Source organism: Mercenaria mercenaria, chromosome 5 (genome assembly GCF_021730395.1).
Source record: "Mercenaria mercenaria strain notata chromosome 5, MADL_Memer_1, whole genome shotgun sequence".
NCBI lineage: Eukaryota > Metazoa > Mollusca > Bivalvia > Venerida > Veneridae > Mercenaria > Mercenaria mercenaria.
In genome coordinates, this window is record NC_069365.1 from 19,849,658 (window position 1) to 19,864,654 (window position 14,997).

The following is a 14,997-nucleotide window of genomic DNA, read 5'->3' on the forward strand; positions in this document are numbered from 1 at the left end:
TAACAATTTTCGATGATTGTGTAATATACCTTATGGCTTTTGTTTTCAAATAATCAAGTTGTTGCATCACAATTTCTAAATTGTAAGTTCTTGTCTCTAGCATTTCTAACATTTAAGCACATATCAATTGTCATTGCGATATTAGAATAATAATCCATAAACACAGAAAAATCGTATATTTATCGTATATTTCGGCAGTATCTCTCACTGCCTTCCTCAGCGATGGCATACTAATTTGCATCACGTGACGATGGAAGGTCACGTGACCGAAGGAGAAAGCTGTAAACCGGAGGTAACTCGTCACGTAATGCAAATTAGTACGCGATCGCTGAGGAAGGCAGTGAGAGATACTGCCGAGATATACGATAAAATGTTAGTTTTCTTTTGTGTTTATGGATTATTATTCTAAAATTGACAATCCAGAAGAAGAGATCAACATTCATAGTTGTGTCAGTGTGATAGGCCACATTGTCACAAAAACAATAAAGTTATTATAACCGATAATAACTTCGTTCTATAAATATGACAGACTTCAGCTTGGGCGGTTTCTGTAGTGTATGAGGGATATTGCACACGGACAGACTCCTTCAAACTCAACATTCCATAATGTGTTGTTGAATCCTGTGCTCTTAAAATGATCTAATAGGTCTTATTATTTAGTTTTGAGACATTGCAACAAATTCCCTTAAACAAATTAACGGAGCTAGATATTCTAATAGGTCTGTAGATTTTGAACTTACTGAGTTCAAAGCAATTTTGGTCAGGAGAAGACTTAAATCCTCTCATTCTAAATTCACTTTGGTACATATCATTACTTCATGTATATATTAAGATTTAAAACAAATGTTGCCTTAAGTACATCAAACCGATTATAGCAACGTGTGTTTGATTAAATTTTCAAACTGAATTTCACATCAGTGCAAATACATTTCTTATCTTATTTATTTCCTAAATGAAATTTTCGTTAAATATCTCGGACATCTTTATTGAAACATCAGATGAAAGGTATAAATATATCTTTCAGTTTGTAAACACGATATCGCAATTCTATGTTTATGGCCTAGTAAAATATAAATCATATAAATGTATATCATCATCGCACTGACACTGGAATAAATGATGCAATTCAATTAATTAGTTTAGATAAGTCAGCTGAATAACATTCTGCAGAACTCTGAAAGCATACCTGTAGACACTGTGCACCAGTCACATTGTCTCAGTATTTCAAATCGCAGAGACATCAGCATTTCATACCGCAGAGACACTCCGCATAATTTATGCTTCCGTCAATATTACAGAAAAATCAGCTTCGTTACGCAATGTGTCGCTATAACAAACAATAAAACATATATTAAAGGCTCCAGAGAGGATCGAACTCTCGACCTCCTGTTTACTAGACAGGCGCTCTATCCACTGAGCTATCGAGCCGTATAGCATATAGCGTCTTATACTTTGTTCATAACTAAAATAATTATAATATCGACTGCGTTAACAGCTTGACAGATTTATATCCGAATACTAATCTAAAGAGAGTTGAATAATTATTTATTCTTTCTCTGCAAAGTCTTAATATTACTAATGCTTTCTAAGCAAATATCCTAAAATGAGATGAGATAACAGGCTCAGAGAGGGAATCGAACTCTCTGCACTGACGCTCTTACTACTGGAGCCATTTTACTACCGGATTAGTGATGCATTGATCAGAATATATGCTTACTAAATACGTCGCTTCTTGAATGTACAATTAATACAGTTTAGGGTAATAAAAGATGTTTTTATCTTATTCAATGACTAACATTGATATAACCAATTTTATATCCGAAAACAAAAGAAGACAAAACAAAAACTGCAAAACAGGATATACAAGGATATACAATACACAGAGGTTCTCATTTTGTTGTAAAGTAAATATTTGATAATTTGATTGTGTTGATAATTTCGGCCGATATCAAAATAATGACCAAGTTCATCTGAGTTAAAATGGTCTTACCTATACAATTTCATATTGTACTATTACAATATTGTTTGTTTTAAAAGATAAAATATCTTATCATACAGTTTGATTACTAAAAAACAAAGACAAATATCAAACAGGGAATGCCACGTACCAAACACGCAGCCTCCCCAAAATGAAACTCACAGCACGCAGATGCGTACACCACAAGCACACACACACACACATACACATACACGCGCACACACACAAAGCCAACACATAAGGACAAAACGAACAAACAAAGGAACACATGGGGCACCGCCTTGGAACGGTCAGTGGCAAAAACACCACCGGGGAGCCCAAACCGGCCCACGGTGCGCACCCAACCCCACTCTTACCCCCACCATGTTCCAAAGACACGGGACAGTGTAAATAAAAGTTATCCCCTCCAGGTGAATCTCTAAAATAGAAAAAGTGGAAACTCCACAGATCTAACACACATAATGGAAACAAAAAAGCATGGCATGTAAAACACAAAAATGCTCGTGTATAAATAAATAAAAAGCAAACCTTTAGAACCAAAAACGTATGTACTCAATGCCTTTGCAGAAGACAGAGTCGTACGTGTTTACACGTTTTCAACCCAAAAATTCTCTACTTACAAAATTACCTTTCTACTTTTTGATTATGTTTTGTTTTTGCTTGAGCTCACGTTTTTCTTATACAAGACACACTAAAATATGACCCTGAGTTAAGGTCACAAAACGCAATTTTTTATGTTTACAAACATTATGTTTACGAAACTGAACTGTACACGTGCATTCATGGCTTCATTGGTATATATATCATACGAAAAAAATAAAATTACTCTGTTTTATCTATAATAACTTGAGCTTAAATTATCAATATTTCCTTTGTAAATCAACACAAAAGTATCAGCTAACAAAAAAATAAAATACTACAAAAAAGGCTCCAGAGGGGATCGAACCCTCGACCTCCTGTTTACTAGACAGGCGCTCTAACCACTGAGCTATGGAGCCATATAGCACATCGGCTCATATACTTTGTTCATAACTTAAATCATTATGATATATCGGATGTCGGTAACATCTTGCCTTTGAAGAAATGTGATAATTTGTCGTCCAGATATTAGTTATTTAATTAAAACTTTGAACAATTATTTCTTCTGTTTCTGTAAAAACAGTATGTAGTAGTGATACTGTTTTTTCACAAAAACAAAACGAAATAGAATAAAAGGCTTTAGATATATTCTAGCATATTAACCATATATTAACGAAACAGGTGGTCTAAGCACCGAGCTATGGAGCAATTTATCTTCAACATCAGACATGTAATGACCATAATAATTATATATGTTATAATGAGTAAGTCGTTTCTTGAATGTGAAAACAAACAAGGATGAATATTCAGTAGGAAGTACCAAACATTCCTTACACCGAAAATCACAGCATCCTGAACACGGACATGCACGAGACAAAGCAAACACACGCACGCATGCACATACACACAGAGCAAGCAAATAGAAAAACATGAAAAATCTTAACACTTATTTTTTAATATTTTTTTATAATTTTCAGTAATATCCATAATGATCGGTACGTCGACACTTTAACAGAACTGAGTTTTAACAAGTACTTTGGTTTCCGCAGTTCTTCTGGAATATGCGTCGGAGACAGATGTTCCTCACATGCACGTACGATATTTCCGAGGAGACGCATGGCAATCATAGTAGTCCGATGCAAGAGTTTTACATATGCAAACCAGTCCCTGTCCTTAAGGCGGTGTAGTCAGCCCAAATCTGTCTGAAAACACTGCAGCGAACAATGAAAATGTGTTGGTTGTTAAATAACATTTTATTCATGTGCAATAGTAAGTAGAAAACAAACGCCAGATATTTACCAGTCTATTGTTGGTACAACAGTAACGTTCATATCTATAGAAACTTATTATTATTTTTATTATCCCCCGCCGATGAAATCGGCAGCTGGGTATTGAACTGGCGTTGTCCGTCCGTTCGTCCGCATTCATTTCTCAGTTACTAGCAGGTAGAATTTCATAAAACTTGAAATAAACATGAACCAACAAACTGCGATGATGCCTGTCAAGTTGTTGGGTTTTTTTTTTTGGACTGGTCAATTTCCCTTAGAGTTATAGCCCTTGATTTAATGAAAAATCCACGTCTGCAGCTATTTCTCAGTAACAAGCTGGTAGAATTTCATGAAACTTGAAATAAATATGAACCAACATACTTCGATGATGCCCGTCATTTTTTTTAATTGGTAAATTTTCCTTCGATTTATTGCCCTTGCATTAATGAAAATTCCACGTCCGGAGCCATATTGGTAGAATTTCATTAAAGTTCTTTCATTCTTTTCCATGAACATTTATTATAAACATGTGAAGTTGTGTACCCACACCTGGGCACCCCCTTGCCTTGGTCACCCCCCCCCCCCCCCCCCCCACACACACACACACACCCTACAAATTTCACTCCCTCTTTTAAATTTATTTCAAACCTTCCATGAATATTTATCAACATGCAAAGTTGTACCGTTCCCCCACCTCACTACTCCAGCCAGTCATGCCCACCACCCCGATCAGGCAACCCCCCCCCCCCCCCCCCAACCCCAACATTTTTTTCTTTCATTTTTTATTTCCCATCAATATTTCTAATCAACATGTGAAGTTTTGTACCCTCACCCGATCTCCCCCGCCCCCGCCAAAACCGCCACCAGCCATGTTCAAGATATCTTACTTGATTGTGCTCTCTTAAAGACATCTGTTCAGATGTACATTCGAATACTTGATGCCAAACTACAGGAAGACAATATTTCATTCTAGTTACACTTCAAGGATTAACATAACATACATTTATTATGTACACTTAAAACATTCATTTTCTGTTAAACTGATTTTGACTAATGAAATATTTGCTTCTTAGTAACATCCTTAACTTTTTGCCGGATATATTTTTTTGCCATTCCTCACCACAAACCCTTTCGGCGGGGGATACCAATTCATCGAATTTGCTTGTTTATTATGCAAAACAGTACACACAATACACGTAGCATTGCATTTGGTATTAATCCATCAATATGGCGTCTCCTTCCGTTGTAAATCGATATAAATCGATCGTGTGCTTGAATTAATTTAAAATAAACCAAATATTGATAGCTGAGTGCTGTATAAATGACTGAGTTTTTTTTTTTAAATATGGCTTTCTTGTTTACGTTCTGTTTGCTTTGGTTGTGTTTACTTTAAAATTAAACGATAGAGTATCGAAACTCGCAATTTTGCAAGATCAAGGAAAACATATTTCAAGAACTGTTTCTCACATGTTCTGATCAAATTTCATCTCTGAGTTTTGATACTTAAATCTTCAAAAGTTTTTACCATTATATCGCGAGTGCTGTAATAATTTATCAGGCTGTTGTTCCGTCTGTTTTGACACTTCATACGGAAGAAAACCTTACACGTACCCATACGTCAAGTGCTAAACTTTATTACCTTTACAATATGTGATCTGTATGATTACTACTAATTAAACTAAACATGAAGTTTTCTTTCTATTATAAACAACTATTACCTGTGCAAATATATGACATATTTTCCAGAAAATTCCAGGAAATTAAGTCTAAATGAGCCGTGCCATGGGAAAACCAACATAGTGGGTATGCGACCAGCATGGATCCAGACCAGCCTGCGCATCCGCGCAGTCTGGTCAGGATCCATGCTGTTCGCTAATAGTTTCTCCAATTCCAATAGGCTTTAAAAGCGAACAGCATGGAGCCTGACCAGACTGCGCAGATGCGCAGGCTGGTCTGGATCCATGCTGGTCGCATACCCACTATGTTGGTTTTCTCATGGCACGGCTCAAATTATCTTCAGTCATAATTTAATGAAAAGCAGATCTGCAGAATCGTTCTAGCAGACATATATCTCTTAAAATGAAACGAAAAAGAGGTATGATTCATGAAAAAGAATCTTGCACAAACAAACTTGAAAAAAATCGTCTTGAAGTGTTTATAATACATAACATCAACTAAGGCTGATAGAGTTGTTACGAATTGTTTCCACTGTTGAAGTTTTGGATAAAATTGGTAAATGTATATCTATTTCATACTAATGGATTACTTATGATGACTTATTTCGCATAAGTTGTTTGATGCATAATTAAGAAATGTGTTGGTACGACTTGGGTTGAAATACTACCCTAATATGCATTAATTCAGATAGACCGGAGACAGTCATCCATTCATCTAAATTCAGCTTACCTTTCTGTGAAAAGTAAAATGTTGATAGACCTGTCTTACTACCTTGTGGTGCATTGCCTCATGATGCAAGAAACATCCAGACGTTAAAGCCAGTCATATACAATAAATACTGAAGATGTTTCATTAGATCAGATCAGTCATTTGAACCCCAGTTTTATCTGAAACTGTAGTGTCCTAAAAGAAACCAACAATTACCTCGCTTTTTTTCTCGGAAAAAAATCAAAATCAGATCTCTTTAATATTGTGTTCGCACTGTGAAAGATGTTATCTTCTTCACGGGAAGATGTAAAATTGGTTAAGGCAAAGACTGCCCATTATCCTACTACATTATGCTCTTTCGGCGGCAAGCTAATCATATCCATGCGCTTTAGATTAAATTTACAAATTAAATTACCCATGTGTAAGAATCATATTTATCTTAGTTTAATGATGATTAACTAAAAGAACTTTTCTTTGAATTACTTTTTGTCTGACTCAATACAAATTAATTGAAAGGTAATACAGACAAATACAATTCAACTTGTAAACTCGAAAAGCATATCAACGCAATTTTCGCAATAAGTTTTAGGAAAACATAAAAATATTGCATCGCAGTGATTGTTAAAGTGCATCATACACATGGCTTCAGTGAAATATATCATACGGAATAAAGTCAAATTATTGTGTTTTATCTATAATTATTTGAGCTTAAATTATCAATATTTTCTTTCTAAATCAACACAAAATGATTAGCTAACACAAAAAAGATACTACAAGAAGGCTCCAGAGGGGATCGAACCCTCGACCTCCTGTTTACTAGACAGGCGCTCTAACCACTGAGCTATGGAGCCATATAGTACATCGTGCCTTTGTTCATAACTTAAATAGTTATTATATATCGGACGGTGGTAACATCTGGCCTATATGATATATACGATAATGTATTGTCCAGATACTAGATAATCAATATAACTTTAAACAGTTATGTCTTCTGTCTCTGTAAAACAGTATGTAGTAGTGATATTGGTTCATAACAAACAGCTAAAACGATATTGAATAAAAAAAAAATCTCTAGAGATGATCCAACATATTTACCACATATTAACGAACAGGCGGTCTAAGCACCAAGCTATTTAACTACAAGATCAGATAATATATATATACTATATGAATAAGTCGCTTTTTGAGAGTAAAAGTAATACAAATTTATCAAAATATCTCCCCATAGGGCATGGCTACTACGAACGGATACAAGACGTACTTTACTGAGCTTGGAAATTATGTCCTGATGTCGCACCTAGATATAACCAATCTTGGGTCCATCTTAAATACTCCGAAAACAACAATTAGGATGAAGTTAAAAGACAAAAACAATAAAAGATATCAAAATTATAAAGAAAAAATTTCGTTCTTAAATTTCTTTTTGTTTTGATTAACAATATAAATACTAGTTATTTAATTATAATGGAATGGACAAGTTTATAATTCTAACAGTAATTTAAAATTATAAGGTAATGGAAGATTTCTCGTAGGCACAAAGCCAGAGGGCCATGTATTGGAAAGAAGGCCACCACAGTGGAACTATATAGGTAAAATCCAATACCAAGTACATTTTAAGTATATGCAAATTACAAAAAATGGTAAAGGGTTGGGGATTTTGGGGAAAGTGGAGAAAAAAAATCAAAGGCCTGAATGGCCTGAGTCGGCTAATGATTGATGTACTGACAGTATAGTCTACCAGTTTCAGTTTGTTTGTAGTTTTTTTCTTAAAATTTCATAACACAGCTCGATATTTACCCAAAATATTATATCCGGATACGATTACACTTTTCTCCAGTTTGAACAATATATTTTACAAATTGTGATGATACGAAGACATTTAGCAGCAATTGGCAGTATCTGACATTGAAGTTTACGGTTAAATTACCTCTTATTTAAATCTTTTCATAAAAAAGTTGTTTCGTTTCGCCAAACATAGACGATATACTTTCGATTTCAAAAACTACAAGAAAGTACAATTTAATGTTTCGCCGATTTGTTTATTTCTCGAAAAATCAGAATTAAAATCATTTTTAATATCAATAGTAACTAAACAAACCAGTAAGAGCTTCTTCTTCCGATAATTTATCCGTTTACTGACTGCAAAATTCAACCCGCGCAAAGTTTATAGAAATCATACGATGCGTGTTTACGTTCAATGTGGGAGAATTAAGGCTGATCGGCTGTGTTACCTAACGCATCCAGACGATTCAGATTTTGTTTTTAAAAAAGCGTTTGTGTGCGTTTCTGTAATTTTATATACGTTTTTATACGCTTAGAAATTATTAGACATGCGTATTTGCATTATTTCTATACGTAATTTACGCTAATACGCATCTTATCTGGAGCCCTGCTGGAACTATTTTTTGTCTTTCGCTGGATGTTACCCAAGCTTTGTAAGCCTGCGCAATTCTTAAAATGCACATTTATGCTTAATGAGTTACATTCGAGAATTGCACAATTACAAGTCATAAATATGACAGATTACATCGTATATTGGTCATAGCAAAGGGAATTGACACAACTTAACTTCATTCATGCAGTGAACTGTTTGAAATTTGAGAAATCTAATGGAACTACATCCCTTCACATGTTATTCGGTCCATTTAGAGAATCGTTGGATAGCAAGGACTCGTCAAAAGGCTTTCAGCCTTTAGCCGACTCAACAATGATGAATATTCAGTAGGTAGAACAAAAACACCCCTTTCACCTCATCGTTAATACGGACGTGCACGAGACAAACACACATAAATAAACACACGCACGTACGCACACATACTCACACAAATCTGTCTGTGAAGACTGCAGTACATCAACAATGAAAATGTGTTGTTTTTTAAATAACGTTTGATTGATGTGCAATGCTAAGTATAAAACAAACCCCAGATATACACGATTTAATCCATCTATATGACGTCTTCGTCCGTTGTAAATCAATATTAATCGATCGTGCGCTTGAATGAATTTGAAATAAAAACATATTGATAGTTGAGTGCTGTATAGATGACTGCGTTTTTTTAATGTGGCTTTCTTGTTTACGTTATGTTTGCTTTGGCAATGTTTACTTTGAAAGAGAATCGAAACTTGCAATTTTTGCAAAATCCAAGGAAAACATATTTCAAGAACTGCTTCTGACATGTTCTGGTCAAATAACATCTCTGAGTCTAGGATAATTGATATTTAAATCTTCAAACGTTTTTGACATTAAATCGCTAGTGCTTTATAATGTTTCAGGCTGTTGTTCCATCTGTTTTGACACTTCAGACGGAAGAAAGCCGTAAACGTATCAATACAAGAGCCAGACTTTATTACCTTTACATAAAGTGAACTCTGATTACTACTACTTAGGCAAAATCAAAATTGATTAAACTAAATATTAATTTTTCATTCTATTAAACAATAACCTATAGATTTATATGACAAATTTTCCAGAAAATTCCAGGAAACTAAGTCTTAATTATTTTCAATCATAATTTAATGAAAAGCAGATCTGCAGAATCGTGCTAGCAAACATAATTTATATCTCTTTAAATGAAACGATAAAGAGGTATGATTCATGAAAAAGAAAATGTATCTTGCACCAACAAACTTGAATCGAATTTTCTTGAAGTGTTGATATACAAACATTAATTAAGGTTGATAGAGTTAATGTACGAATTTTTTGCACTGTTGAATTTTTGAATAAAATTTGAAGAGGTATATCTATTGTATCGCTATATGATATCTGATAAGATTACTTATGATGATCATAGTTGCATAAATTGTTTTTATGCATAATTAAGAAATGTGTTAGTACGACTTTGGTTAAAATACCATTATACTACTCTTTTATGCAGTAATTCAGATGGAGCGGTGACAGTCATCCATTCATCTAAATTCAGCTTACCTTTTAAGGAAATTAAAGTAAAATGACGAGAGACCTTTCATGCATTGCCTCATGATGCAAAAAAAAATCAAAACTAAGAAATCATTACCAAAACAAAATGTACCTAGCTGTTTGTCGGGAAAACATTCAAAATCAGATTTCTTTAATATTTTGTTCGCACTGTGAAAGATTCAATCCTGGGATGTTCTGTCCAAATAACGACGTATTAAATGTAATCTCAACAGGAAGATGTTAATTGGCAAAAACTACCCATTATCCTTCTACCTGCAAGCTGATCATATCCATGCGCTTTAGATTAAATTTACAAATTAAATTACCCATGAACAAAAATAATATTTATCTTAATTTAATGATGATTTACTGAACGAAATTTTCATTGAACTACTTTTTTGTCAACACAAATTAGTTGAAAGATGATAGACAGGTCCAATTCAATTTGTAAACCCGAAAAAGCATATCAACGCAATTTGCGTAGTAAATTCTAGAAATACATAAAAACATCGCGGTGATTGTTAAAGGGCAAAGGAACCAACGTTACAACGGTGCAGGTTAATTGATAACTCGAACACGCAAGCCAAACCACAGCCATTGTTAGATGAATTTGGCTCATATCGACATAATACTTCGTTGGGTGTCTGTCAAGTTATTTTAACATAAAGAGATTATGACTTCAAATCGAAAATCATATTTCAAAAACCTGATCAAGCGGATTTATTTCGTTTAAATTGACTACAGTCAATATTTAGTTAACACGTTTTCGTTTTCCGACAATCATGAAACGATTACAAATTACATTAATTATTGGCAAACTGCCTCTTAATGGTGCATTCTTCACGATTCCCCAAAAATTCAGTAAGAACCTGATTCTTATTTTGTAATTTTTAACTGACAGGTTTAATTGGGAAGGTCATGATAAGACCACAGTCGGGTGACAAAGGCAATTTATTTATCAGACTCATTTATTGTGGTGTACTTTACAGGAATGCAGTGATAAACTGATATTATGAAGTGTGAAAATATTTAATTAAACATTTAATTCCTTGCTCAACATAATCCTTTGAAACAAGCTGAAAATGGTCCACCATTTTGCTAGACATTCACATCTGTTTTGGCTCCAGAAATTACAGACAAAATAAATGAAGTAATTCACAGTCAGCTTACCTCTGAAGATACAAATTTGTTTGACAACAGTAATTTCATGGTTAATTAGGAAGGTCAGATTTCTTCACCCCCACATATTTGCCAATAAGTAGGTAAGAAGTTCTGATAACCGGGCTTCGCCCGGTTATCAGAACCTCTTACCTATACTAAATCTCAACACAGCATTCCATGGAGGTATAACAGAAGATAAACTAGTTTCTGTTAAATTGCGAGTCTCTTATCAATAGACACTCGATATTTCAAGTTATCAACTTAACATTCTGAAGTACATTATGTATAGGTAAGAGGTTCTGATAACCGGGCGAAGCCCGGTTATCAGAACGTCTTACCTACTTATTGGCAAATATGTGGGGGTGAAGAAATCTGACCTTCCAAATTAACCATGAAATTGTTGTTGTCAAACAAATTTGTGTCTTTAGAGGTATAAGCTGAGTGTGAATTATTTTGTCTGTAATTTGGAGCCAAAACAGATGTGAATGTCTAGCAAAATGGTGGACCGTTTTCAGTTTGTTTCAAAGGATTATGTTGAGCAAAGAATTAAATGTTTAAATTAAATATTTTCACACTTCATAATATCAGTATGTCACTGCATTCCTGTAAAGTACACCACAATAAATGAGTCTGATAAATAAATTGCCTTTATCACTTGATTGTGGTCTTATCATGACCTTCCCAATTAAACCTGTCAGTTAAAAATTACGAAATAAGAACCGAGTTCTTACTGATTTTTTTGGGAATCATGAAGAACGCACCATTAAGAAGCAGTTTGCCAATAAGTGCGGTAAGAAACCATGCCCAAAATGTTGACAAGGTTAAGCTTATCATGCTACCACTTTGCGTTGGGAGATATAAATTTTGTGTTATCAGCTCGTCCGTCCGTTTGCCCGTCGGAGAAAATTTATATTACCCATATCGCCAAAGTATTTTACCTACGTCATTACACTTTTGCTGAAATCTTCTTCAATATAAGAAATGTAGTTGTGCATCTAAGACTAAGTAGTTTAGATAAGATAGTGTGAATGCCCTGTGTCTGTCTTCCGTCGTCATCGATCGAAGAAAACAATTTCAGTTTAAACAATTCTTGCCGCAATGTGTTTGTTGCAACACATTTTTTCAAACAGTGTCAAAATTGGGTAATTAGGTTTCTAGATTGTTAACAAGACTTCCGGTAAGAGTGAGGTTGGGTGCGCACCATAAACCGGTTTAAGCTCCCCAGTGGTGTTTTTGTCACTGACCGTTCCAAGGCGGTGCCCCACTGTGTTCCTTTGTTTTTTTCGTTTTGTCCTCTTGTGTAGGCTTTGTGTATGTGTGTGTGTTCCTTTGTTTGTTCGTTTTGTCCTCGTGTGTTGGCTTTGTGTGTGTACACGTGTATGTGTGTGTGTTTGTGGTGTGCACGTCTGCGTGCTGTAGGTTTCGTTTTGGGGGGCTGCGATTTTGGTACGTGGCATTCCCTGTTTGATAGTTGTCTTTGTTTTTTTCCGAGACTTCGGTGCTTCCGAGGGATCTACTTTTCAGATTATATTTTTTCTATGACTTTTATAAGCTTCTTCATCAGGGCTACCGTTATTATAAATTACGTAAATACTTTTCCAAATTTTAGTATCATAATTCAGATTTGATTTTGAAATACAATCGCAATTTAAAGTCACTTCTGCGAGAACGTATATCAAAACCCGCTTTTTATAGGGATGTGGTTTACAAACTTCGTAAGATTTTGGGTCATGGCAATTTTCCAATTGTATTTAGTAAGGTGATTAAACGTTTTATGAAAAGAGGTTATGACCAAGCTGTTTTGAGACATACCGCATGTTTGGTGTTCAGCCCTTTTACAGTTGGACACTACTCTTTGATTGTGTCTGACGGAACAGGTGGAGGACTATGATTAGTAGTTCTTAAATCCCATTATATACAAGGGCATTTTTGTGTTTCCACTTTTCGCTATTTTACATTTCATGCCTTAGGGTTTCACCTGGCGGGGATAACGTTTATTTACACTGTCTTGTGACTTTGGTTCCTTTGTTTGTTCGTTTTGTCCTCGTGTGTTGGCTTGTATGTGTGTGTGTATTTGGTGGTGTGCACGTCTGCGTGCTGTAGGTTTCGTTTTGGGGAGGCTGCGATTTTGGTACGTGTTTGATATTTGTCTTTGTTTTTGTTTGGAATATGGTGGGAATAAGAGTGAGGTTAGGTGCACCATAAACCGGTTTAAACTCCCCAGTGATGGTTTTGCCACTGACCGTTCCAAAGCGGTGACCCACTGTGTTACTGTATTTGTTTGTTTTGTCCTTGTGTGTTTATTTTGTGTGTGTGTGGTGTGCGAGTGTTGTTCGTGTGTGTCTTTGGGGAGGCTGCGTTTTTGGAACGTGGCTTTCACCGTTGGATATTCTTTCTTGTTTTGACGTAGTGACGCAGTTTTTAATCACAGATGACGCAATATTTGAACTGATCTAGACTTCATGAAGATAAAATTTTAACATTCTGACCAAGTTTCTTATAGGTTTATCATAGATCAGTTATTGCCCCGAGATAACCGAGTATTAAATTGGACACAGACTTTAATAAATTGCAAACATTCTGATCAGTTTTTAAAAATATCAGGTAGAAAAGGCTTTAAGAGTGTTAAGAATGCGTTATATAATATGATCTAGTGACCTAGTTTTGTTTCCAGATATTTTTTATTTTAAACTTGTTCTATGATTTTAAAGAGAACTATTCTGACTAAGATTCGTGTAGAAGATGGTAAACGATGTTTTTTTCTACGGTTTAACTTACTGACCTACCATGTAACGTCAGTTGGCCAAGTTAGACTTGGTACGTGGCATTCCCTGTTTGATATTTGTCTTTGTTTTTCTGAGAGGGAGGACTCTATGATAAGCAGTTTTTAAATTCTTCCAGGACTGAACTGTTTTGATATCTGTCTGCTGACCTGTTTCGTCGGGCCCTTAAGGGTGTTTCTCTTGTTGCTCTGTCTTCTGAAGTACATTGAGTACATACGTTTTTGGTTCTAAAGGTTTGCTTTTTATATATTTATACACGAGCATTTTGTGTTTTACATGCCATGCCTTTTTGTTTCCATTAGGTGTGTTAGAGATTCACCTGGAGAGGATTACCTTTATTTACACTGTCCCGTGTCTTTGGAACATGGTGGGGGTAAGAGTGAGGTTGGGTGCGCACAATAAACCGGTTTAAGCTCCCCAGTGGTGTTTTTGCCACTGACCGTCCAAAAGCGGTGCCCCACTGTGTTCCTTTGTTTATTCGTTTTGTCATGTGTTGGCTTTGTGTGTGCGCGCGCGTGCGTGCGTGTGTGAGTGCTATGGGTTTCGTTTTGGGGAGGCTGTATTTTTGGTACGTGGCATTCCCTGTTTGATATTTGTCTTTGTTTTTATTATTAAGATTTACATTATGTTTCATAAAGATCCGGTAAACAATTTAGTCTCTAGAGCGTTAACAAGGCTTCTATTAATTAGCTTAGTGACCTAGATTTTGACCGAGTTTCGAAGTTAACTTACATTTGATATTTGCAAATATTCTTACCTGGTTTCATAAACCCTGTAGAAAATACTAGTACTGCCTCTAGGGTGATAACAATGTATTTCTATGATACAGCCTCGTGATCCCAAATAATTCAGTTTTAACGTAGATATAGATTTTATAATTTCTAAAATTCTAACCTGGTTTAATAAAGATTGAATATATATAATTGC

At 35.1% G+C, this 14,997-nt stretch overlaps 3 non-coding genes across 3 annotated transcripts; all 3 read right to left on the reverse strand.

Moving 5' to 3' along the window:
* Positions 1-1,355: 1,355 nt before the first annotated feature.
* Trnat-agu (transfer RNA threonine (anticodon AGU)) lies at positions 1,356-1,428 on the reverse strand. The gene has a single exon. It is a non-coding gene; the product is annotated as a tRNA-Thr (tRNA).
* A 1,475-nt stretch (positions 1,429-2,903) lies between these two features.
* Positions 2,904-2,976, reverse strand: Trnat-agu (transfer RNA threonine (anticodon AGU)). The gene has a single exon. It is a non-coding gene; the product is annotated as a tRNA-Thr (tRNA).
* A 4,012-nt stretch (positions 2,977-6,988) lies between these two features.
* Trnat-agu (transfer RNA threonine (anticodon AGU)) lies at positions 6,989-7,061 on the reverse strand. The gene has a single exon. It is a non-coding gene; the product is annotated as a tRNA-Thr (tRNA).
* Between the last annotated feature and the right edge of the window lie 7,936 nt (positions 7,062-14,997).